Source organism: Lycorma delicatula, chromosome 1 (assembly GCF_047948215.1).
Source record: "Lycorma delicatula isolate Av1 chromosome 1, ASM4794821v1, whole genome shotgun sequence".
NCBI classification, from domain to species: Eukaryota; Metazoa; Arthropoda; class Insecta; order Hemiptera; family Fulgoridae; genus Lycorma; species Lycorma delicatula.
The window spans coordinates 178,461,420-178,485,375 of record NC_134455.1 but is presented as its reverse complement, the minus strand read 5'-3'; the positions used below and the strand labels follow the sequence as shown (position 1 = coordinate 178,485,375).

The 23,956-nt window shown below is 37.0% G+C and overlaps 1 protein-coding gene across 10 annotated transcripts in view; it reads left to right on the top strand.

The window, feature by feature from the left end:
* CtBP (C-terminal binding protein) overlaps window positions 1-23,956 on the top strand; it is a 284,561-nt gene that overhangs the window by 35,106 nt on the left and 225,499 nt on the right. For 8 of the 10 annotated variants that reach the window (XM_075367884.1, XM_075367872.1, XM_075367882.1 and 5 more), the window contains exon 2: window positions 18,606-18,683. The exons of the other annotated variants lie outside the window; for them this stretch is intronic. The gene's annotated coding sequence lies outside the window, so the exon portion shown is untranslated. The remainder of the gene's footprint in view (window positions 1-18,605; window positions 18,684-23,956) is intronic. 10 annotated transcript variants of the gene reach the window in all.

The following is a 23,956-nucleotide window of genomic DNA, read 5'->3' as shown; positions in this document are numbered from 1 at the left end:
TTGTGGTGGTGTGCTACTTGCTGACTTTTACATATGCACCCTTTATTCTGTAAGCCATTTTATTTAACAATGTACGCGCGCGCGCCTTTATTTTTTGTAATTTACTTCGTCCTTCTGTCCGTTTACATATTTACTTTTTTTTTTACCAGATGTAATTATTATTTTTTTTAATTTACACGTGCAAATATTACAAGAATCGTGGCGGCAAGTTTCGTGTCGACTTGAAATTTAGAAAGTCACGTATTTGTATTTGAATAGAACCGGTTTTATATATACGAAAAAACCCTTTTACTTTGGAAAATAATTGAATTGTTTCATTTTATTATAAGATGTCTACGTGGTTATAAAGTTTTCCTGCTGTAGTTAAGCCTATGTTCTTGAAAACTTGTCTGAATTACAGTATTCTGAACCACAGTTATGAAACCTAAAGGAAAAGGAGAAAATTGTCGAATAGCTAAACTACATATTGTATTATTACTACACAATACTGTATATTTGTTGCTGCTTTAAGATTAAAAAAGATAAAGACACCCTGAACATTTAAATAAAGTTTTTACTTTGATTTGTGAACAAGGGGAGATGCGATTTATTTAATTTTATAACAGTGTCCTATTAAACTTTTCGTTGAATTGCCAGCTGGTAGAGATAGTATTCGCAGATTAAAGGGAAACTACCACAACTCCTTTTGATTTTCATAAAAAAATTTAGCGACATCAATTCTGCGGTCACCGTATTAAATTTTCTGATTGCACGTTTACACTTCTACAGAAACAAATTGACCGCTAATAATCATACATACATAATAGTACTTAAGTTATTTGTTTTTGTAGATTCTGGGGGGGGGGGGGCTACAAAACGTTAAGTAATGGGAAAGATCGAACAACCAAAATTTTGACGCTATAATTTAATTATTGTAAAATTTCTGTAGCCAGAAGCCGTAGCCAAAAGAATTAAGAACCTATCGAATTCCATTATTGGTAAGACACACAAGAAAGAAATGAGGTGTGCAATTGGCGAAATTCGTAGTTATCAACAGCTTCTCCCCATTATGGGCCATATCATAATGGAAGAATTCAATGCTGCAATCAATTTAACAAACTGAAGAAAAGCTGCTGATTAGACAGCACATATCCTGAGTGTATTAAACACACTGTTACAAACACGAAACAGTGGCTTTTAAATGCTTATAATGATATCCTGCTAAGGGGTAAGTTACCAAAATTTTTCAAGAAAAGTAAAATAATTACCACTCCTAAGCCAGGGAAGGACATCGTTCAACCCGAAAGCTACAGACCAATAGCACTTTTAAGCGTATGTTGGAAGATTTTAGAAAGAATACTATTTTAGCACTAATATAGCGTTTTAACACTCATTGTCAGTAATGGTATACCAATGGAGCAGGCTAGTTTTAGCCAGGAAGAAGTTGCTGCGATCAGGTCCTTTCGCTTATAACCTACATAGAGAAAGGAATTCAACAAAGGCATAAAACATCTGCTGTGTTTATTGATCTTAATTAAGTTCAACCTATGATACAGCCTGGAAAGGACTACTACTCAAGGTGTACCAGCTTGTTCCGTGCAATTCGTTTCATACCGAATGAGATGCTGAGTGGTAGACTTTTCCAAGTACATCTCAACGAAAAGCCAAGCATTTTACACAGCCTACAAAATGACCTAACACAAGGATATGTACTGGCACCTCTATTGTTTAATATCTATTTATTTATATCTCCGATATACCACCAACTACATCTCGAAAATTCATGTATCCAGACTATATTACCATCTGAACCCAAACATCGAAATTAGCCCAAATTGAGGCTCTACTGACTAGACCTTGGCACAGTCAGTAAATATTTCAAAAAATGGAGACTCCAGCCGAATTCAAATAAAACTGAAGTCACGGCGTCCCATCTTAACAGGACAACTCAACGAACTAATGCCGTTAACTATGGAGCCATCGTACTGAAACTAACCCACACCGATTTACCTCTGTATCACGTTTGACAGAACATTTACTTTTAAACAACACCCTGAAAAATTATTGGCTAAAGTTTAATCTAGAGCCAGCCGGATTCAGAAGCTGAAACAGGCAATGCGAACCATACCTGGAACAACTCCTCTTCAGTGACTACCATTGCTGAGTAATATCGCCCCCCCAAAAAAAAACTAGACGACTGGTCTAGTATCGTCATATCCTTATTTGTAGCGACTCGTATCCCTTAGAAAATTTCATTCCAGGTATTCTATCGTCACCGAAATCTACAATGCAATTGTCAAGTTGAACTATCGCAACACACAACTGAGTTTCTGCTGGACCCCTAGCCACGTGGGGATTCTGGGTATTGAACGTGCAGATTCCGCTGCTAAAGACGCATGTAGTCAACCATCTTTCACTACCCGTGTTACTACATCCGACTTTATTAACTGTGTAAAAATCACTCTTCGCGCAAAGTGGCAAGATGAGTGGACGGCTGTGGTAGATAACAAACTCTGGGCACATTAAAGGTTCCGTGTTGCCGTGAGTCTCCTCATACAGGAAAATTCGTCTTGAGGAAGTGGTTCTCTACCGATTCCGGGTAGGACATACGAGATTTACTCACGTGTATCTGATGTCAGCAGTAAACGCAGTAGTATGATGCGATGCAACAACCGCTTGACTGTGCGACACATTCTTGTGGAATGCATACGTTATGCGGCCTTTTGTCGTAAATTTAAATTGCCTAATAGTTTTCGTCAAATCCTGAGCAATAATGAAGTTTTGGACCACTTGGTTTTTTGTTTCTCCGGGGTGCTAATTTTTACATACTTTTTGATAGTGATTTTAGATTTTTTTACAGCGTATGTTGTTTCTTAACATTGTAGTTTAAGTTTTTTTTTGTTTTAACATTTTAGTTTGTTTTGATTTGGTTTTTAAATTGCAATCCTCAATTCACAGTTTGAAAAATACAGATGGGTCAAAAAAAAGTACTCAATTTGTAATTAAATAATATCTAAACAAAAAGACTTAACACTCGCAAATCTAACGTACTGTAGTGTAAGGTATTAAATTTGTCGTATTAGGCGGAGCTAGCAATTTATGCCGCATATGCGCGGATGGTTGGTAGTGGAACGAGGCACTCACTCATTTTAGCCAGTACAGCAGAAGACAGTCGTCGAGTGACAACAGTGGCTGAGGTTCACTTATAGTTTATTGAATGCAAGTCTGTACTGAAGTGGTACTGGAAGTACAAGATCATTCACGAGGTACAACGGCAGTGGCAGAGAGAGTTTGGACCAGCACCACCTACACGTCGAACAATTGCCCCCATTCGCGATAAGGAAAAGATCCGGCCGACCACGAACAGCTACAAGTCCGGCGTCCAGTGCTGCGGTGTTGGAGCATTTCAACCGATTACCGCAAAAATCAATAAATCAGGAGCGCGCGAAAGTGGTGAGAGACGGTCGAGAATAAGACGCATTCTGAAGAGTGGAAAGTGTACATTCCAAGACTGCTACACGTGATGAATGAGGAGACCCACATCGAAGGATGGAGTACTGTGATTCATTTCAGCACATGGTTGGCGAGGGTGAGGAATATGCAGGGACGTTTGTGTGTATTGACGAGGCGCAATTCAAACTTAACGGTACTGTGAACCGCCACAGTTGTGTCTACTGGGCTCCTGAAAATCCTCATGCTCATGTGGACAGAGCAGTGAGTCTACCGGGGGTTGCTGTGTGGTGTGGTTTATCAGTGCGTGGTTTGATTGGTCCCTTTATCTTCGAGGGTACCGTAAATGGTGAGGAGTATCTTGATAAGCTTCAGTCAAGGAATTTGCTTGCCATCCAAAGCCTGTATGGTCATGAACGTTTTTTACGTGTAACAAGACGGAGCCCGCCTCACTACCATCGAGATGTCAGGTTGAACCTCGATAAAACTACTCGGACGGTGGATGCGTCGAAGAGGTGGTGTTGAGTATCCATCTCGGTCTCCTGATTTGACACCTATGGATTTCTACCTTTGGGAGACCGTCAAGAATGACGTGTATCGACAAAAACAAGCAACAATCGACAAATTACGTGAAAGAATCATTTGATGCCTGATCAGTAACAGCTGTAGTTCGGTGTGCAGTTCGGCGCCATGGGCATTCTATAGAAGCTGCTGGTGGTCATTTCGAACACACACCATAACCCTCCCTCAGTGCCAAAAATTGTCATGTCAAGTAAGATTTGTCGAATGTACTCATTTTAACAATGAGTACTTTTTTTGCACCCCTCTGTATAATGCTAACCCATCTCTACCTATTCATGCCGATATAGAGTTTCTCAAACAGCAGCACCCGAGACAAATCCAGACATCTACCTGTAGCAGCTGCCAATCGGGTCAACGACATAAGCAGAAGGGATTACTGGACTTTACTATAGCAAGGTCAGAATATCACTTATTTCCAATTTTGTGATAGATACAACTCTGAGGGTACTCTTTTCAGAGGTGCAACATCAATAGGATTCGCGCAAATCATGGTATCTGCAATAAGAGTCTGACGCAATGGGGAGCTGCGGATAGCCCATGATGCAACCGATGTGGAACTGAAGAGCAAACGATCGCCCACCTAGTCCTGGTTTGTCCAAATGTATGTTTAAGAGGCTCGCTACAAGACATCCATTATCTTACCCGCTAAGCATTGGAATGGCTGACCCACCGTGATTTGTGAAAAAGGCAACATACATAATATCGTTAATACGAGTAATGTTATTGACATAATATTGTAGAAATTGTTATGTTTGTAAGTTAAATATATATAGTTACGATTTGTATATGCTTAATTTAATATCGGCGGGTGATAATGGTAGCAACGATTTGAGCGGGGCACACAGTATACGGACGCGTTGATACAAGCTTCACTCCCACCGTAGCGGCACTGCTGCCCCACCACTCTCAGGCACCAATAAAAGAACTTTCACCACGAGAGTGAATGCAATTCATCGTCGACCACTACCTGAAGAAGAAGTTGGAAGAAGAATTTCCCTGGCCGGCTCAACGTCGGACCTCCAGGCGGATGCCAACATCCCCGCCGGAGCAGCAGCCCTGGCCGGCCTGCCGAGGGAGCCGCTGGACGCGGATGCAGCTCGCCGGACTCAGCAGCAAGAACCGGGCCAGCGTGGAATTGCTCGGGGAGAACCGCCGTGCCCGCGGAAGACGACCGACGCCGACCCTACACTGCGGGGCTCTGGGGGCCACCACGCCACGTTGTAGTGGGGACCCAACTGCCGCTGAGGAAAAGCCCGGTCGACCTTCAATGGACGAACCTCAATTCCCCGACTTCGCCGGAGACCAGCTTCCGGACCTAACAGCTAGCGCTGAAAACCGTCCCTTGTCAGGGCCGCCGCAAGGTTATGAATTACGTGCCACTGAAGCCATTCGGGGACTATGTATATATATATATATATATATATATATATATATATATATATATAACGTTCACAAATCGAGCACATAATTTTAATTCGTGTATTTTTTGGTTAAATTATTTTAATTAAATAATTTTTTCTGTATTGCGTTAAACTACTGTACGCTCTTTTTTGCGGCCTTAAAAGGAGGCGGTTTTTTAAGATATGTACTCTATGACGCTGGTTTGCTACTTAACTGGATTAGAGTAGCCTGTAACGTCCAAACACGTGCAGATTCATATATTATTTTAATGTTGTTATCCGACTCGTCTTTTCAGTCGATCAAACCACCCTTTGCGAGCCTCTTAAGCCTTTTCAGTTTCTCTTTACTGTCCGTAACTTTGAAAATGGCTTTGTAATTTTTTCCTACTTCCAGTTTGAGTCTTTCTCTAGTTCCAATTTTCATCAGTGCAGAATTTTCCGTATGTTGTATTTGTTTTTTTTAATTTTTTTATTTATTGTGATAATTCTTAGTTGGCATCTATTTTATTTATTATTACCAGATTCTTAAAATTAAAAAAAAAGGTTTTGTCATTTTCTTCTAACATAATCGGTTTTCTTGGATTTTTCGATACAGGTTATTGCTGTAATAAGAAATTAAATTTTTGATTTATTTTTTCTTAAAAAATAGGTATATTACTGGGGTTATTGGTGATTTATTCGGTGACTGTTAACCATACACTACTGGACAAAATTCCACAGAAAAAGGGTATTACAAAGAGGTTCACTAAGCCGGTAACATTAAATAATTTATATCTTTTTGGGATTAAGACTCAAAGAGACGTTGGAGAGCCGAGTGAACTGTTGGAAGGTAGAAGCGATTTTTGTATCATGGTAGTAGATTAACAACATCGTGTTGAAGCTCTGTTGCAAGAATATGTTATTGTACAGCAATAAATATTATTTTTCCTTTGTGCGATTACTTAATCGCCAATTTTTTCATAAATGAACGGGATTCGTAAATTACAAGAAATTGTAAATCAAAATTGAGGAAATTATTGTAGTGGTAGAACGGACGATAATCTAATCTTAACTTGTTTATAATCTTAATTATTTAAAGTGCCTAGTCGCTTATTTATTTCTACAAATCCAAAAAGCTGTTTATAATTTAAAAAAAAGTGTAATTTAATAATTATTTGAATTAAACTTTTCTCCATCAACTTTTGATAATATATTTTTTTGGACGTTCCTTAATCTCTTGAGTCGGCAATTTGCATCCTTCAAAGTTTCAGTAATCGAAGTACTTTGTTTTCGCACCCGAATTTCGAATTTAGTCGGATTAAAAAAGTAAAAATAAAAGTAATTATTTAATGTTTGCCGAATCGGTTAGGTCTCTTAAACATTGTTTAAATCAAAATTAATTTATCTGTACATATTCTTCGAATGGGGATCGATTTTAACTTTGAATTTTTCATGTAAATGTCTATAAACCGACTGGTGGCACTCGTTAACGGCCGCTACTCCTATAGTATTCTTCGTGTACGGGATGAGTCTGTGTTTGTTTGCTAAGTATTGCTGTATAGGACTATGCAAGTTAACAAAAAGAGTAACGCCCTAACGTTTGTAAAGTTGGTTTTTTACGCTGTTCAAGTAGAAGGGGGAGTTGTAATGGTGCTGCTGCTCTTTTCCGTAAACGTTAATTCCCCGCTCACCTCTCACCATTTTATGATGATTTTATTTACTCGTTTACTATTCTTTAACTCTTTCTCGACCTTGCCTGTTTAATAACCGTAGAGGCATGCGGGAGTCGCTTTTTAATGTATTCTATTATGGCGGGTGATTATTCTCCGGTAGCTTTCTGCTATTGGATTTTAAGACGGCGGATTTTATATTGTTTTATGTATATTCCCCCCCCCCCCCCTTATTGAATCTCAGCTAATGTTATGTAAGGTAATTAACATAACGAGTTAATTTGTATGTTTCTGTTTAGTTTTTCCGTAAATAAAATTTGCGTGGTGACATTTTCAATTTTATAATTCATATCCAGAGATTATTTATAGTTTTATCTAAAACAAATATTACCTTTAATAATTAGTATATTTACTTCTACATCTTAATTGTTTTCTTTGATATTTATCGTTTTCAGGCTGTTGCAATATAGGGAAACCTTTTATCTTTTAAAATAGTTCACCCACCTACTACTAAAATCTAGGATAAAAATGACGTGCGTTGCAGTCTACTTAGAGTTGAAAAATAGCATAATTTGATATATTGATGTTTTTAAACGCCTGTAGAAATCGAAAACAACTATTATGCTGGAGATTATATTTTCATTAACACAGGCCATATACAATAGTGCCGCTTAAAATGCTACGCGACTACCTACCAATGAACGACTGTTGCTTGTGCCGGTTGTACCGTTGTATTAGTCAGCGGTTTATGTCGACAACGTTATATTTTACTAAGAAACTAAATAATATAATATACAGGTGCAAAATTTAGTGGCAGTTGTGTCCGTTTGCAACAGCAACACGGGAGAAGCGACCAACCGATTGCTTTCAATTTTTCAGGTTACATTTGTGTTTCCCAGGGAAAGTTTAGCTGTAAATCGAGGCCCTTAGCCCTCATTCTCTCTTGGACGATGATCTAATATTGTTTTTGATTTCGTTTTTCGACGAATATAGTATACTGCGTTTTACAAAAATCCGATTTTCAGCTCCCTACTTGTACTCGTTCCTGTGATAAAGTGTACTCTAGAGTAATGGAAAGTGGAACCAAGGATATGTTCGTCTACAGCAAGAGCGTAACAGAGCTTCTATGTCAAGAACGAGAGAAACGTTGGAGGGAGGAGACCTTTTGGGGTTTTATTGTTATTTATCAGTATTATTCTCAAAACCAGAGGATAACAAACACAACGGGGGTCCAGGTAGCTCCCCCCTGACCGTCTAGTGTTCAATAAATGGACGATTTTCTTCGGCATTGCTGCAGCTATTTTAATTTACATTTTCTTTTTATATATGAATCTCGTAATTGTACTAGTTTTTATTATTATACTAGTGTTCAAGCCGAATTTCAAGTTCATCAAGTTTTATAGTTTTTCAGTTAATGCTCAAAAAATGGCAGCCGAATAATTAAACTACAAACTTATTGGTAAAAATATAACGTGATTAATCAGCGGGACGTATTTCAATAATGAAGGAAACTAGTTTTAAATAAACGGTAAACTTTGTGGGATGATTTGTGGAGTTAAATTGGTAGTTATTATATAGCCTCTTGTACGAAGGCGATTAACTTAACTAGTTTCGGTCGTCCACGATCCACAATTTTATCTTTCCTCTTCCGACTGCGTCTCTTGCTTATTGATTCATAGCATGGTAATAACCCTCTCTTGCTATTCCTCATCGCACCACATCGCTTTACTCTGTTATGTTGTTCCGGGTCGGGTCGGCTGCCGTTGCACGGTTTTGTTTAATTAAACCATCCTGCTCTCGTGACAAATGCCTTTTCCTCCGTACCCGTACCCCCTTCTCGACAACCCTCGTTCGGTACCTTTCCTTTCTCTTCCAAACGGTTACCTCCCACCTGCCATTCCGTCCGTCTCTACCTCCTTCTACTGTGGTACTTCACCCTTCACTAATACTAATCTTGTTTTTCCATTTCTCATCGTTCAGGGGTCTCCCTCACTCTGGTATTAACATCGCGACTGCACGACACACACATGCGAGTGCGTGCATGCTCTCTGCTGTTGTTTTCAGATAGCGGAATTAGTGTCAGCCGGACGGCCTTTAAAATGTATTTCAATAATCGCTACTAATTGGGACCGTACATACATTTATTGCTTTGTTTAGTAAAAATGTTGTATTTTATTTTAATCTTTTAATTAATGCAAAGCGTCAGATTTTTTAACACCAGACAGGGAAGAGTAAACTGTTGCAGACTAGCGTCAGTGTCCCGCTTCATGATTTTGTTTTAATTAATGTAATGTGCTACTTTACAGTTTTTTTTTGTGATTTATCATACATCTGTTGCTGTTATTCGTTGTTTAGCACCAATCAGTGTTACTCATTAGTACAGTATAGTTGAATCTAGTTTTTTCTGTGCTTATTTAAAGCGACTATAATATTTTGTTTTTATTTTAACAATTAGTTGTGATCGCCTGCAGTTTTAATGAAGATTTTCCTGTCCTTATAATCCTTTTCCATCTTGTTAATCGAAATTTTGTATGTATTAAACTAAAGATATTACACATAGTTTGGTGAAAGACAAAATTCCACCTGTATCGAAGTTGGAATTACATTTTTTTTTTTTTTACCATAGCGAGTTTGGTTACTGATCGAGCGGAGCGATGATCCTGTTTTATTCGACCTTTTGACATTGAATTTTTGTGACACTTTGGGTAGATTAGTTTTCTATTTTAAACTTTTGCTTGCTTGCTAGGTGTTAAGTGGTACATTGTATTTACCGTTACAACGATTTTTCATTAACTTTTCCCGTTGTGGCGACTGCAATCTTTCGTAAACATAGGTGGGGAAGGCAAGTTTCCAACCTGACTCGTCGCTGTTAGCAGACTAAACCATTCCTTACCCGTGCGTCACCCACCGTTCCCATTCTGCCTCTCAACGGCTGCACGTAAGATACTCTTCTCTCTTGCATTTCAACTCTAATGTACCGTTTGTCCAAAACTGTTCTCATTCTGTTGCACAATATTCTGTGTTTCGTAGCGAATTATTAAAGAATAAATTTTGCTTTGGCTATTGCTAGATTTATTTTTTACAGTTTTCCTTTGGAACACCTTTAGAAACAAAAGTTGACACAATCAGTCAGTGATAGCCGGTAGACAAGTAGGCCCTGGAAATAGTACGTAAAATATCACTAATACAGGAAAATTATTTTTGGTTCTGGCAAAGTTTTACAAACGTCATCGACTATTTTGTTTAGTAACTTTTTCTTTCTCTTATTTTTTTTACAGAACAGTTAATGAATTGAAATAATTTGTTTACTTGCACAACTTAGTTTGTATAATTTATTATTAACATACTTTTGATGAAATATTAGGATAAATTTTCAGTTTTCCACTAAAACGATTTGTTTCTCATCGCTAGAGTATCTGCCATTTCATATCCATATATTTTTTTGTACACCATGTTACACAATGGGTAGCCGACGCCGTTCCTTTTGTAATTATGGAAGTGTTGGAAGAATTTATTTCCTTTATTTAGTTCCTGATGATCCTGAAGCGGATGGAATCGCTCGGATGAAGAACCAAGTCCTTTTCCTCAATGCTGATCGAAACAATTATAGCCTGCGAGTTACCGATCGAAGGTTATTTTCATCGACTGTTATAGAAAACAACAAAATTCCCTGAAGACACTCGTTACTAACGTCTTCGCTAGTGAGCAGTCAGGACAGACATGGAAGCGTTTTTGTTTGGGTGTTGAGTAATTTATTATATCTAATGAAGTGGTTGTAAGGACATCTAAACTTACTGCCTATTTGTTAATGCTTTCATGTAGTTTAAGTAGACGAATGTCACGAGATTAAGCAGGAGAAAAGTTATAATACTAGTCAACCAATTAATTGTGCAACAATTGTACTATAAATTTGAACATTTTTAATTAATGATCCTGGTTTTATTAAATATTTCTTTCTACCTGGGGGTACACTAGTGTATGACTTTCTTTTCATATCGATGTTTTGAATGAAATTTTTCTTTGTTTGTAGACTGTAGCGAGTTTATAATTACACTGATAAATCAGAAGTTGAATAACGATCGAATATCAGAAGCCTGAGCAGTTTTTGTGCCGAATAAGTGCTAGTCTCATTTGCTAATGTGAATGTTGGGTAGTTAGCTGCCAGTGTTGGCAGGATCTCTGTTTTTTAACGACTTTTGTAATGAGCCTCATGACATGATTTTGAACTATCTCCGATTTAGACAAATTGTAAAGGTATAAATGTGAGCATAAGATTGATAATTTTTATTTACCAAAAAATGGGTTTTTCTATATAGTTGTCATCATCATCATCATTATTGTCATGTTATCAGTATTTTTGTAGATTTGCCTTTATCCACCATATAGAGTACATTTTTTACACGAGTATTAGATTGTTATTAATATAGTTGTGATTATTAAAAATTACTAATCCTGTTATCAATAAATAGGTTATTCTTATTGGTATTTTGTTACCGTGCACTAAATTTATTGCGTAATTCACTTGTAATGAGATGAGTGGCAACGTATCAATATGCTGTCACCTTGGTATATTTATTTATATCATCTCTTAGACGTCAGCTAGTTAATTATAATAGATAATATATATTTTAAGTTAATCAGTCGTGATACCACTACACACGAATATGTAAATATATTGCATATTTTTGTTATTTGTATTGTGTGCTTGCGCGCGCGTTTAGACAATTTTCATTTCGTTTATATGGTTGTATATACATTATATTTATACATAGGTTGTACCAACAATAAAGGCCACTATTTCGGAAAGTGATTCTAGAGCGAAAAGTAAGAAAAAAGGTCATGATAAACATAGATCCGGAAATGTTTTTTTTTCGATTTACGGCTCCCGAAAGATTTTTTGTTATTTGAAAATAGTTTTTAAATTGTTAGAATTGTATCTCTAATCTGCTTAAGGTTTAGCGTAAAATAATCTAGTTAAATTTTGTTTAATTTAAATCGCTGATGATTTTGTAGATAATTTATTGTGAGATTACTTTATATGAATTAAATCGATAAAAATAAGTAAAACTGAGAATTTTATACTTTAATAAAACCACAAAACGTGACAGAAATGTTGACGGTTCTAAATAATAATTATATTTAAATTATCAGTATTCAGTTTATTAAAACCGATTTATAAATATACTGAAAATAGAAAATAAATTAAACTTTGTTATTAAAATCGATGTGCTTCGTAATAACTCGTTCTCAAGTTCTTCTGTTTCTCGTCTCAGAACATCTTCACGTTCCTTTATGACGAGGGCAGTATTTAAAAGTCGTCAATTCGTGTCGCGTTTTGACTTTTGAGTTTATAAACCTTGCTTTTCATCCGACCTCATAAGCAATAATCTAGCGAAATGAGATATGGAGACTTGTGGTGGCCGGCTTAAAAACCCTCCGCTGCGTAGTGTGAAAATATATATATAACATAATATTTAATATTTGTCATTATAATGTAATTCGTCGAATAATGTTATTATTGTTTATTAAGGTTACGTAAGTGTTTAGGGATTATTTTTATGTTTTAAAGTTCTCTTTGGTCATCACTATTCATATAAAGTATTATGTTAATCATAATATATTCACTGCGACGTTGGTTCCTTTTCAATATCTGTTAACAATCGAGAAGTTACACGTTTTTCTGTTTTAAATTGATTTTCTGAGGTTATAATTGCCAATCGCCAACTCATTTGGAGGTTTTTTTAAAAACCTCCAAATGAGTTGGCGCCAATGAGTTGATGGTTTTAATAAATCTCTACTGGGGTTCTACACACGCTAAGTTAATATAAGTTATTTATCTCGTGTGTTAGCGATTTTTTATGGCTTTTTTCAAGTATTAAAACGTTTGTCTTTTCGCCATTTTATACTTTATTTACAAACTTGATAACTTATATATTTTATCCATTTTAGTAAACCGTAGATTAGTGCGTTTAAATCAACTTGATAGCTTATACCGTTATTACGTAATGATTATTACAATATTTTAATTTTGGCGGCCATTTTGAGGTGAACTCGACGGCCGATCGCGACAATTCCTTAAGTTTGTGATCCTCTAACGATGCTTAATCCGAATCCGGAATCAACATTAAAATCCGAGACAACCCATATATATTGAATTCAATAACGAACTGTTCGTTCGTTGGAACATTCTATAATACTGTGGAACAAATTTCAAGTTTTTTCTGCTTCTTGAACGAAAATTTGTGTTGTAAATTTTTATCCCCTGAATTCAAATCTGTTTTCAGAAACATTCTATCACGTAACGTTTGAGAGAAATATTCATTTCACTTTTTACTGAATTTAGTAGTATTACACTTATTTTATTTCTTTTAATAAATTTAAAATCCATCTATAACAATAATTTGTATAAATAAACAACTAGTGCGTTAAATCTTCGGTAAACTCTTGTCACAGTTCAACCTAGCCAGCAGTTTTTTAAGGTTGGTATTCATCCGTAGATCCGTACTGTGGTGTATACGTAGATCTCGTTGGTGGAAGGCACGACAACCTCCGTCTGAACAGACTCGAGCAGTTCCACGTAAGTCGATGAGGACTTGACAATTAACGTTTGCGTCCTGTGCGTAACCTTTAGGTGGTTCATAACTACAAGAGGCGGGAAGCTTTTCCAGGGGCGCTATAACGTGATATTGTCTTCCGTTTGTTCTTGTTTCGAATTTAAGGATTTTGCGTATATTTCAGCCTGTATCGGTCCCAGTGACTCTACACTGATTGCTCTGACTCTTTTGAAAACATTACAAGGGCCTGTGCTTCGTAACACTTCTATAGGGCACTTATAAGGGCCTGTGTCGTCTATAGGCAGTCGTTTCGAAATAAAATTCGTGTACTTTTTTACGATCTCGTTTTTACCGAAATCGTCAACTCTTTCTTCAATTGACCTGCGGGGTTTTGTTTTCTTAGGAGACCGTAGTTCATTAGTAGATTAATACTCGTTAATCACTTTGTACATTTAAGCAGCACAACTTCCACTTATATTAGCAGTTTTATTAACGATATCCGAAGTCATCGCCGTTCGATTATTCTGTAATTCGCGTTTGTAAGCATCTAATATATGTTTTTCGGTACAACTTAACTAATTTTTTGCGGCCTTTATATTCGGAGGGGATATAAATAATTTTGCATTACTATCAGTTGAATCTCTATGAAACGTGGGTGTCAAAATATTCATATAAATCAAGTCGTACAGATACAAATCTAGGAATACACTACACTTGAGTTCCTGTAAACTAAAGAAATTGCTTTATATTAACTTTAAATCACATAGAATAAATAATTAACGGAAACAAAAATAGAACACGAAAACTGAAGAGTGTTCAGATGAAAAGATTAAGGGGTTTAGAGTAATCGGTAAATAATGTTGTATATAGATATGACCGCGTTGTGAATCGGCACTGTTATACGGAATGTGACTCGAAATAAACGAACGTAACGTTTGTTTATTCTTCACTGTATAACCAAACTGAATACAGTATAGAAAATAGAAGAAAAACTCATGAACGAGTACAATGTAAAATTACGATTGTGTTCCTTTACCAGGTGCCGAGTTCATAGTAAAAATATTCATCATATAAAGATCAATAAATAACTGGTTGTTTGCATGTTCTGTCAGTTTTTTTTGTTGTTGTTGAAAACACAGGATTGTGTATCTGCTAAATCAGTATTATATTTGTTTGACCAACCGGGTTGGTCTACTGGTGAACTCTTTATCGTAAATCATCTGATTTCGAAATCGAGAGTTCTAAGGTTCAGATCCTAGTAAAGGTAGTGTTACTTTAATACGGATTTGAATACTACTATGTCGTGGATATCGGTGTTCTTTGGTGGTTGGGTTTAAATTAACCAACCGTCTCAGGAATAGTCGACCTGAGACTGTACAAGACTACACTTCATTTACATTCATTCATACATATCATCCTCCGAAGTAATTAATACCTTACGGTAGTTCCGGAGGATAAACAGAAAAAGAAAGTTTATTTGTTTATAAAATAAGATATTACTAATTTTTGTTATATTTTAACGTTACTTATAGGTGTCAATAATAATGTAAATAATTCGCGTATCGCCGTGCTTTTTTTTACGCGCGCTACAGTTGTGGGTTTTGATTTTGGTCACGGTTAACCTAGAACCTGTAAATCAAACTGCATCTTGTTCATTAGTGGATTTTGTCTTTAAAAAAGTTGTGAAAAGGGACTGAATTCGCTTAGAGGATAATGCATACCCACCCTTAAAACGATAGGAATTCTATTAACCGGCTTGTCGATGACTAATGAATCATAAGTGCGACCGGTTACTGTGGCTTAAGTTTTTAAAAAGTTGCAGTTTTAAAATTTGATAGGGTATTCTGTTCCTAAAGTTTATAGCGCAGTCCTCTATTGAGAAATCTGTTTAATTAAGCTATAGTTAATGTTTATTCTTTGTGTGTGTATATGTTTTACTTTCCTGCCTGCGGAATGAAATAAAACAAACTTCAAAAACACTCTTTAAAAGAAATTTAAAATAGTGCTTTATAAAGTCTTCTCATTCCAATTTTTGAAGTCTGCAGTAAATTAAAAATTAACTAGCATCAATTAAATTTGAGCTGACTTAAAGCAGTCAACACTTCTTAATTTTAATAAGTATATTGTTATTATTACTAGTGATATATTTTTATTCAATAACTAGCTGACCCGGCAATGCTTCGCCATTGCCGGGTCAGCTAGTCCGGGTCAGTCTAGTATCTTCGCGGGCGTGCCCACAACTTACCAAATTTTCATCGTAATCGGATGAACATTCAGTTTTATATGTATGAATATATATATATATACATATATATAATTATAAGATTGCAGTTTGTAGTTTATTTAAATGGGGATAAGCCTACTGAGATAACTGCCCGTACAAAAAAATGCTCACTCGCAATTAATACAATAGGCGAGAAGAAATCTGAGGATAAAAATAATAGGCTTGATAAAAATACATTTGAAAAATAAGAATTTCTATAAAATAACTGCATATAGCGCGAGATCTGGAAAGGGGAAATATTTATATTTCTTTACTGTTAGTTTTTTTGTTAATTGATTTTTTTTTAACATGAAAATGTTTTGAACATCACAAAAATCTCCATTTTGCTGTTATCGGCTAGGAACGTGCTGAAAGTAGTTTAATATCGTTATGAGGCTTAATTTTAATGAGAATTTTTCTTAACCGTTTTTAATTTCTGTAATAGTAACCATTTTCATCGGAACTTCAAAGGATTTTTATTATTTTTCTTAAAAATGAATAAAATAAGCAGATCGTAATAAAAATTAAAACTTTTACCCGGTCATATGCCAACTGTTATGGACAATGACTTCATAAATTATTTTAAACTTGATCGAATTGCTAAAATCATGATCGTATATTAATGTCTGGAGTATTTATAAACATCATTAGCGTTGGGTTTTCATTGACGGAGGTGACTTCGATTCCATCCTTGTATTTTTTATTTTATTAAAGGCCTACTCTTCGAAAAGTGGACAGATTTCTATGATTTATTTTTATTTTGTTTAGCGATTTCCTTGGGTCATCGCTTTGTAAGTTTTCCTAAATAACTTAAGCGGGAAATTTTTTTAAACGAAATTAATAAATACACCGTTTATACAGACGATTTAAAGATTCTTTCTCTATATTTTGTGATCATTGCTATCGGATTATTCTAGATACCGTAATAATATTTATCCTGATGTCAATTTCATATCGCACGAAAATTCAAGATATCTGATTAAACTTAAGCTATAAAAACGTATTTCCTGGTTTCCAGGTTGCCTTAACAAATACCTCTCTACCATCGTATTTACGTCTTATTTGCATTGATTTTCTTATTTTAGAAAAGACCGAGCAGAACTTGGTTGTCGACGGAAAAATTCCCGTGGAACATTATTTGTACGCTTATCTTGGCATATAAAAATTCAGATAAATCACCTTACGTAGAAACTATTCCTAATATAATTTCTAATTTCCCGGTTTTGTAACTACCAAATTAAGAGTTAGTAAGCTTACCATTAATTTGGTACCGATTTCTAAATTTGGAAATCCTTCAGATTTCCAAATCCTTCAATCGTATGCATCATCGTATGCATTTTTATGTTAAGACTATTTATTTTTTTTAAACTTTGTTTATACTCAGTCTTGAAAAATCTTTATAGAAACAATTTTATTAATCTTAACTGACATTAATTTACATGTGTTTTATGAATCGGGTATTTCTAAATTAGTTATTCAAAAGTAACCCCTTAATTATGAAAAAAAGTATATAACTTACCGAAATGGTTGATACAACACTGAATACGTTATATCTACAAGTTTCATTTACAAATGCTCAATAAGGCTACCTTTATAACACGTTAGATGTCCTATCTGTAATCAGTTTCCTGCCAATTTCTATGTAGCATGTCTTGATCTACGGGGAGGGGTAGCTGTTTGTGTTATCCGGTGCAGCAGCTCATCAACTTTTCTTGGAAGCGGAGGAACAAACACTTTTTAACGTAATTCCATACAGAGAATTCCATTGGAGTTAAATCAGGCGATCGTGGTGGCTAGGAATTGTTCCACCGCGTCCAATCCAACGGCACTTTGCTATTGAGATACGTGACAACTGCTTGATAATGATAATATGTTGGTGCGCATCTTGCTGGAGAATGAATTCTGTGTCTTCATGTTACTGTAATTGTAGTATTAGATAATGTTTAAGCATGTCCGGTTACGATATGCCAGTTATACTCGACTTGACAGAAAAGAAAGCACCGTAAGTTTTGTGACAGCTTACAGTACATAAAACATTCCCCTTAGGCGAGTCCCGTACGTATTCGAATGCGTGACGTGGATTCCACTCACCCCATATCCGAACATTATGTCGATTCACTTTACCGCTGGTATGGAAGGTTGCTTCGGTACTGAACACAATTTTATTAATTATTGCCGCTTCAGAAACTGAAGGTCTACCCTGACCTGGCGTTCTACATGATACACAATCCGTTTCAATGAAGTGATTGTACCGTGCAATTACAGACTGTCTTTGAGGTGGTTGCTTCCGATTTTTAGTCATGAATTGTCTCCGAATGGCCGATTTGGATTCATGAAACCTTAAACAACACTGCACTATGGACCGGAATACGATTCCATGATGACCGATGGAATTACTCTTTCGTGCGTGCCACCTAGTGAGAACGTCGGGAATAAAACTTGCAGGTATACTTACTATATTCAGTTATGATACTACGACTATAGTCGTAATGTCAGGGTATTCAGTGATGTATCAAACAGTTCTATACTGTTTTCGTTACTTTTGAATGACTAATTTAGGAATACTGTGTATTTTAATCGTTAATGGTATTAATTTTTTGATTAATACCGAACTTTTTTGTGTAAATGTTTGTTTGTATATTTGTGCAAGTTAACTTCCGATTGATTTTTCATCAATTTTCAGTACTGTCTTAAATGATAAGATTCTAATAGAGATTTTTTTTTCCAGGTATGCTTATTGATGCCGGTTGGAATTGAATGCTAAAATATGTTCACTATGATCTGCTGTATTGTTAATTATGATTACGTAAGTATTCTGTGAAATATTACACAAGCGCGCACGCGTTTGTGTGTGTGTGTGTGTGTGTTTTTATGTGTTGGGTGTTTATTTTATTATTTTGAAACTTGTTAAGCTTTTTATAATATTATTTATAAAAAATATGAGTATGCATTTTGTACTTTAGTTATTTTATAATTATACCGAATATTGTTGCTGTTGTAAATAAAATTTATTATAATAGCTTTATTTTTCATTACCGATTTGTTCGTTTTCAGTAGTTACAACTCGTGCCGCATATAATACTTTTAATAATCATTATTTATAAAAGTAATTCGTGTCGTCCGTTTCTTGTAAGTACATTAGCCGACAAAGTAGTTTGTTCTGTGTCAATCCGGGGTTTTTCTATCTGTTCACCCATAAACGGCTTACCTGCCGGTTACGTAAAGTTGTGAAATTCCCGTAATTTTATGAGGTAGAGTGATTACAATCCTAACAAATTTAGGTAAACAGATGGAGTGGCCGAGCGATTACTGCCCGAGAATGTCTTTACCAGACATAAATCTATTGATTAATGTCGAGAACTGCAAACGAAAAAAATATAGCCAACATTTCTTAAAATCTATTTTTAGCGTTCAGGATCCGCTTTTGAAATTTGGTTTGTCAAGTGCTGTACCTTATCTAAAATGATTTTATGCGTTTTCTGAAAAGACTAATACTTTATTGTTATTTTTTATTTATTTTTATTTGTTTTACGGGCATCTACTGCTAAGGTCATTAGCCCTCGTCTCATTCTTAAAAGAGATCAGGATCGTCATATATAAGGATGTAAAGGACCCTTACATTTTTATTTAAAAAGAACAAAGTACACATAACATTAATCTAAAACAATAAACAAAAACAATACATATGGGGTGTAAAGGGCCCCAATCTTAAAAAAAATATGACAATATATCACAAATAAACATAAATAGAAAATACATGTCTTTACAATACCATTATCTCCTTCTTCCTGTCTGGTTTATTAATTTGTTTAAGCACCCTCGGGGCGACCAGAACTGCCGTAAAGCAGCATATCAGCCGCCCCAGGATGCCGTGGCAGTGACTCCCCCCTATAAACAGTCCTGTAAGACGTAAACCATCGGGGTCCTCCCAGCGTCATAAGAGCAATCTGACCACTTGGTCTGGACGGCCAAAAAGCCCCTAGGCTACCCTTCCCGGTCCTGACCTACTTGGCTACAGGCATGCATTACGCTAATCCATAGCCTCGCGCCCTCAGTCCACCCTTGAGGGTCCCCCATGCCATCATTGGACACACCCCGACTCCCTGCTCTTGTATGCAGGCGAGCCAGGGTGGCCTAGGCAAGAGGGCTACCTCCCGTCACTATACGAGCCACGCTTCGAGACTTCATTTTATATATATGACTACCTCTTAGAGTTTGTTTAACACAGCTTTAAATATTTCACTTTTACAGACTTTTAAGAAGTCCACTGGCGTGTAAATAAGCAACTATCTTTTCTTCATTTCCATTATCTAAATCAGAAGCAATATCATTTCTTAGCCGGAACCTCTTTCTGAGGTCCTCATATATGGTACACTCTTCCATCAGATGCTTTATTGTGTTTTATTACAAACACCGCACATTGGTCTCTCTTCGCCGGTTAACAAATATGAATTTGTTATTCGCTTGTGACCGATTCTAAGTCTGGTCACAGCCATTTCTTCTCGGCGAGTCAACATCACGTCGCTTTTCCATTTACATGGAGAAGTTTTGATTGAGTTTAATTTTGTATTTAAACTCCTCCAATCAGTATATCACTGTTTCTTATTAAGTTAGTCAGGCAGTTTTTAACATCTGCCACCCTTACAGGAATGCATCCAAAACATCGCAGACTGTTGCCTTTCTGGCAGCTTCGTCTGCGCTTTCATTACCTATAATACCAGCATGCCCTGGAGTCCATACAAATACGCATCGCTGTCCTCGTTGATTTAGAACGTACAAAATTGACAGGATGTTTGCAATTAGGACATCCTTAATGTTCTTGTTCCGAATTGCAACATGTGCACTTAGAGAATCGGAACATATTAGCACTCTCTCTTCGCAATAGTGTTCTGTGTTCCGAAGAGCTTGCTGAATGGCAGTAAGGTCTGCCGTATAGACACTGGCCATATCTGGCAGTTTCCAAAAGTGGGCTTCTCCATTTACATATATGGAGCATCGAACATCATGTTCGGTTTTAGAACCGTCAGTATAAATTCTAATATGTTCTTCGTAGTTACCGACGGTTGCTAAAAATTCCTGTTGGATTATCACTGCAGGCTTCTTTTTTATTTCTTCCTCAGAGAGATCTAACCTTGTATTTACCGTCAGTCTACAAAATTGTATTTACAGTCCTAAAAATTTCACATTGTCCTTAAATTGTATTGGATTGTTGTCTATTGTCAAAATAGGACTTTGGTGAGGAATACTCTACCTACAGAAGTGTACACAGCACGTTTTTTCTGGTGAAAATTGGAATCCATTATTCCTCGCAACTTCATTTAGAGCGTCAATCGCCGGTTGTAATTTGTATTTCACCATAGCTTCTTGTTGGTGGCATACACAATTATCAAGTCATCAACATAGACGCTTTTGCTGATTTCTTCTGGAATGGCTGATATCAATTTATTAATAGCGTTGGTAAACAAGGTACCGCCCAGCGTCGAACCTTATGGTATGCCATTTTCCAAGCTTCTTACAGATGACTATTCATTGTTGACGCGAACTTGGAAAGTACGGTCATTCATATAGTTGCTGAGTAAAACTGGCAGATTTCCACGAATGCCCCATTCATGTATTTGGAGCATTACTCCATGTCGCCAGGTCATATCGAAAGCCTTCTGAAGATCGAAGAAGACTCCGACACAATGTTTCCTCGTAATAAAGCTGTTATATATAATGTTCTCTAAGTTGATCATTTGATAGGTGGTAGATCCATCTCTGGCATTGAAAAAGGTTCTTGACCCATCGTTTAAAAGAATAAGTTCGGAATTCATCAGGAACCTTTCCAATTCTCTTCCGCGGGGATCTACTCGATCCGATCCCCAAAGATAATTATGAGCATTAAAATCACCCACCAGTAAAACAGGTGGGGGAAGCTCAGAAATTAATCGCGCTATGTCATCCTCCTTCCAATCAAAATTCGGCAAGTATATGCTGCAGACAGTGATCTGAAGCGGACGCTTCATTCTAATGGCGACCGCTTGTAGTTTTGTATTTAGATCAACCGCTTTGGCGGTAGCTCTAGTCGATGTTAATATGGCTACTCCACCTCTAACTCTTATATTTGGCGGTTGATCTCTCTGAAATACATCATATCCTCTTAATTTAAAATTTTCATTTCGGCAGAAATGTGTTTCTTGCAGACATATACAAATCGGGTCTACATCATGTACAAAGCGTTGGAGCTCGTGGATGTTTGAAAAACATCCATTAATGTTCCATTGTACAATCGACTCGTTAATTTTAAATTAAATTATGGCCTTGGTTTACCTTTCAGCCATCCTTTTTTTCTCCATATTGCGAACAGCTTCGTGTTCGCGGAGAACGTCGTCGCCCGTATAGCTTCCGGTCTCCGAATCGGAGACCACCGAAGCCGCACACGATGACGGACATGGATCGGCGCCGATTGAGAGGCGGGAACCTGGCTGATCCCCGACACGGGGATCGCACCAGTCACCGCCCGTCGAAGGGGGGGACACTTGCCCCCCCTGTGTGATTTTTTGTGGCCTTTGAGGCTTAGGTCACCTCAGTTGCAGGAGGCTTGGGAGCCTCCATAACAGATTCTGTAGCAGTCACTTTCTTCTTGTCATCAACAAGTATCTCGCTAAGACTGGTTTGGCGTCCGTTTTCTTCTCTACAGGAGCAGCTTTCTGTTTTGGAGATTTATCTTCAGGAGTCTGTACTACTATCTTTGGCTTAACAGCTTATATACTGCTGAAAGGCTTCATTTTGTTTTCAATTATCTTATTAATTAAGCCAGCCAAAGTGGGCGCAAGTTTGTTAAGGATTAGAGTCTCATCAACAGTAACTGGAGCAGGAGCAGGAACAGTAGCCGCAGCTTGAGTATAGGTTGTTTTTGCTCTAGGTTTGCGTGCGTTTACAATCTTCTTTGCTTCGAAGTAGCTGAACTTTTGCTGGGTTTTACTTCCTGCACAGCCACCTCGTCTTTGTAGACAGGACAGTTCCATGATCTACAAGAATGCTGTCCTTTGCAATTAATACACGTAGGAGGTTCCTTCCTTACACGACTTGCCTTCATGTACCTTATCACCGCACACGCATATTTGCGGTCTTTCACGCCTAACAGCGGTGTGGTCAAAGCTTTGGCACTTAAAGCATCTCATTGGCTGCGGGACAAATGCCCGCACATCCAATCGATGAATCCCCGTTCTTACCTTCTCCGGCAAAGTAGGCCGGTTGAAAGTGAGGACATGACAGGCTGAGGGTAGGACCTCACCGTTCCTTCTCTTGTTGAATCGAAGACACTCTATTACTCCTTGTGATGACAACTCTTCAACAATTTCTTGCTCCGAGCAATTTAGAAGATCCCGACAGACGACCACACCCGTTGAGGTGTTGAGTGTGCCGTGGGGATCGACGCGTACAACCAATTCTCCAATATTTTTAAGCCCTAGGATTTTCTGAGACAGCATCATTTACAGTCTCAACATGTAGTCCAGTGAAGGTCTTCCTTATTTCTTTAACAGGGCCTCCAGCGCATTTAGTTATTTTCCGAGCAATGAGAAAAGGACTCGCCCTCAAGAAATTACCATTCTCCTTTGTAATGACTAAGTATTTGGGTTTAGGAACGTTACTATTCTTGAAAAAAGATTTTTGTAAGCTTTTTCTAGCCCTCACCCTCATGTGTTTTCATTCCACATATGCATATTTCCTGCGCTTCACATCTAGCTGCAGTGTGTCCGAATGGTTGACACTTAAAACATCTCATAGGCTGTGGGATAAAAGCACGTACATCAAGCCGATGTTTACCAGCTTGTACCTTTTCAGGAAGGTTAGGCCTATTGAATGTCAAAACATGCGAGGCCGAAGGAAAAACCTCACCATTTCTCCTCATGGTTAGTCTGCGACAATGAGCTACTCCCTGGCTAGACATTTCTTGTACAATTTCTTCTTCTGTACAGTTTAGAAGATCGCGGCAAACAACTCCTCTTGATGTGTTAAGGGTGCTATGCGGTTGCATAGATACCGCAAATTCACCGATCTTCTTTAATGCTTGGACTTCCTGGCTTTGACTGTCGT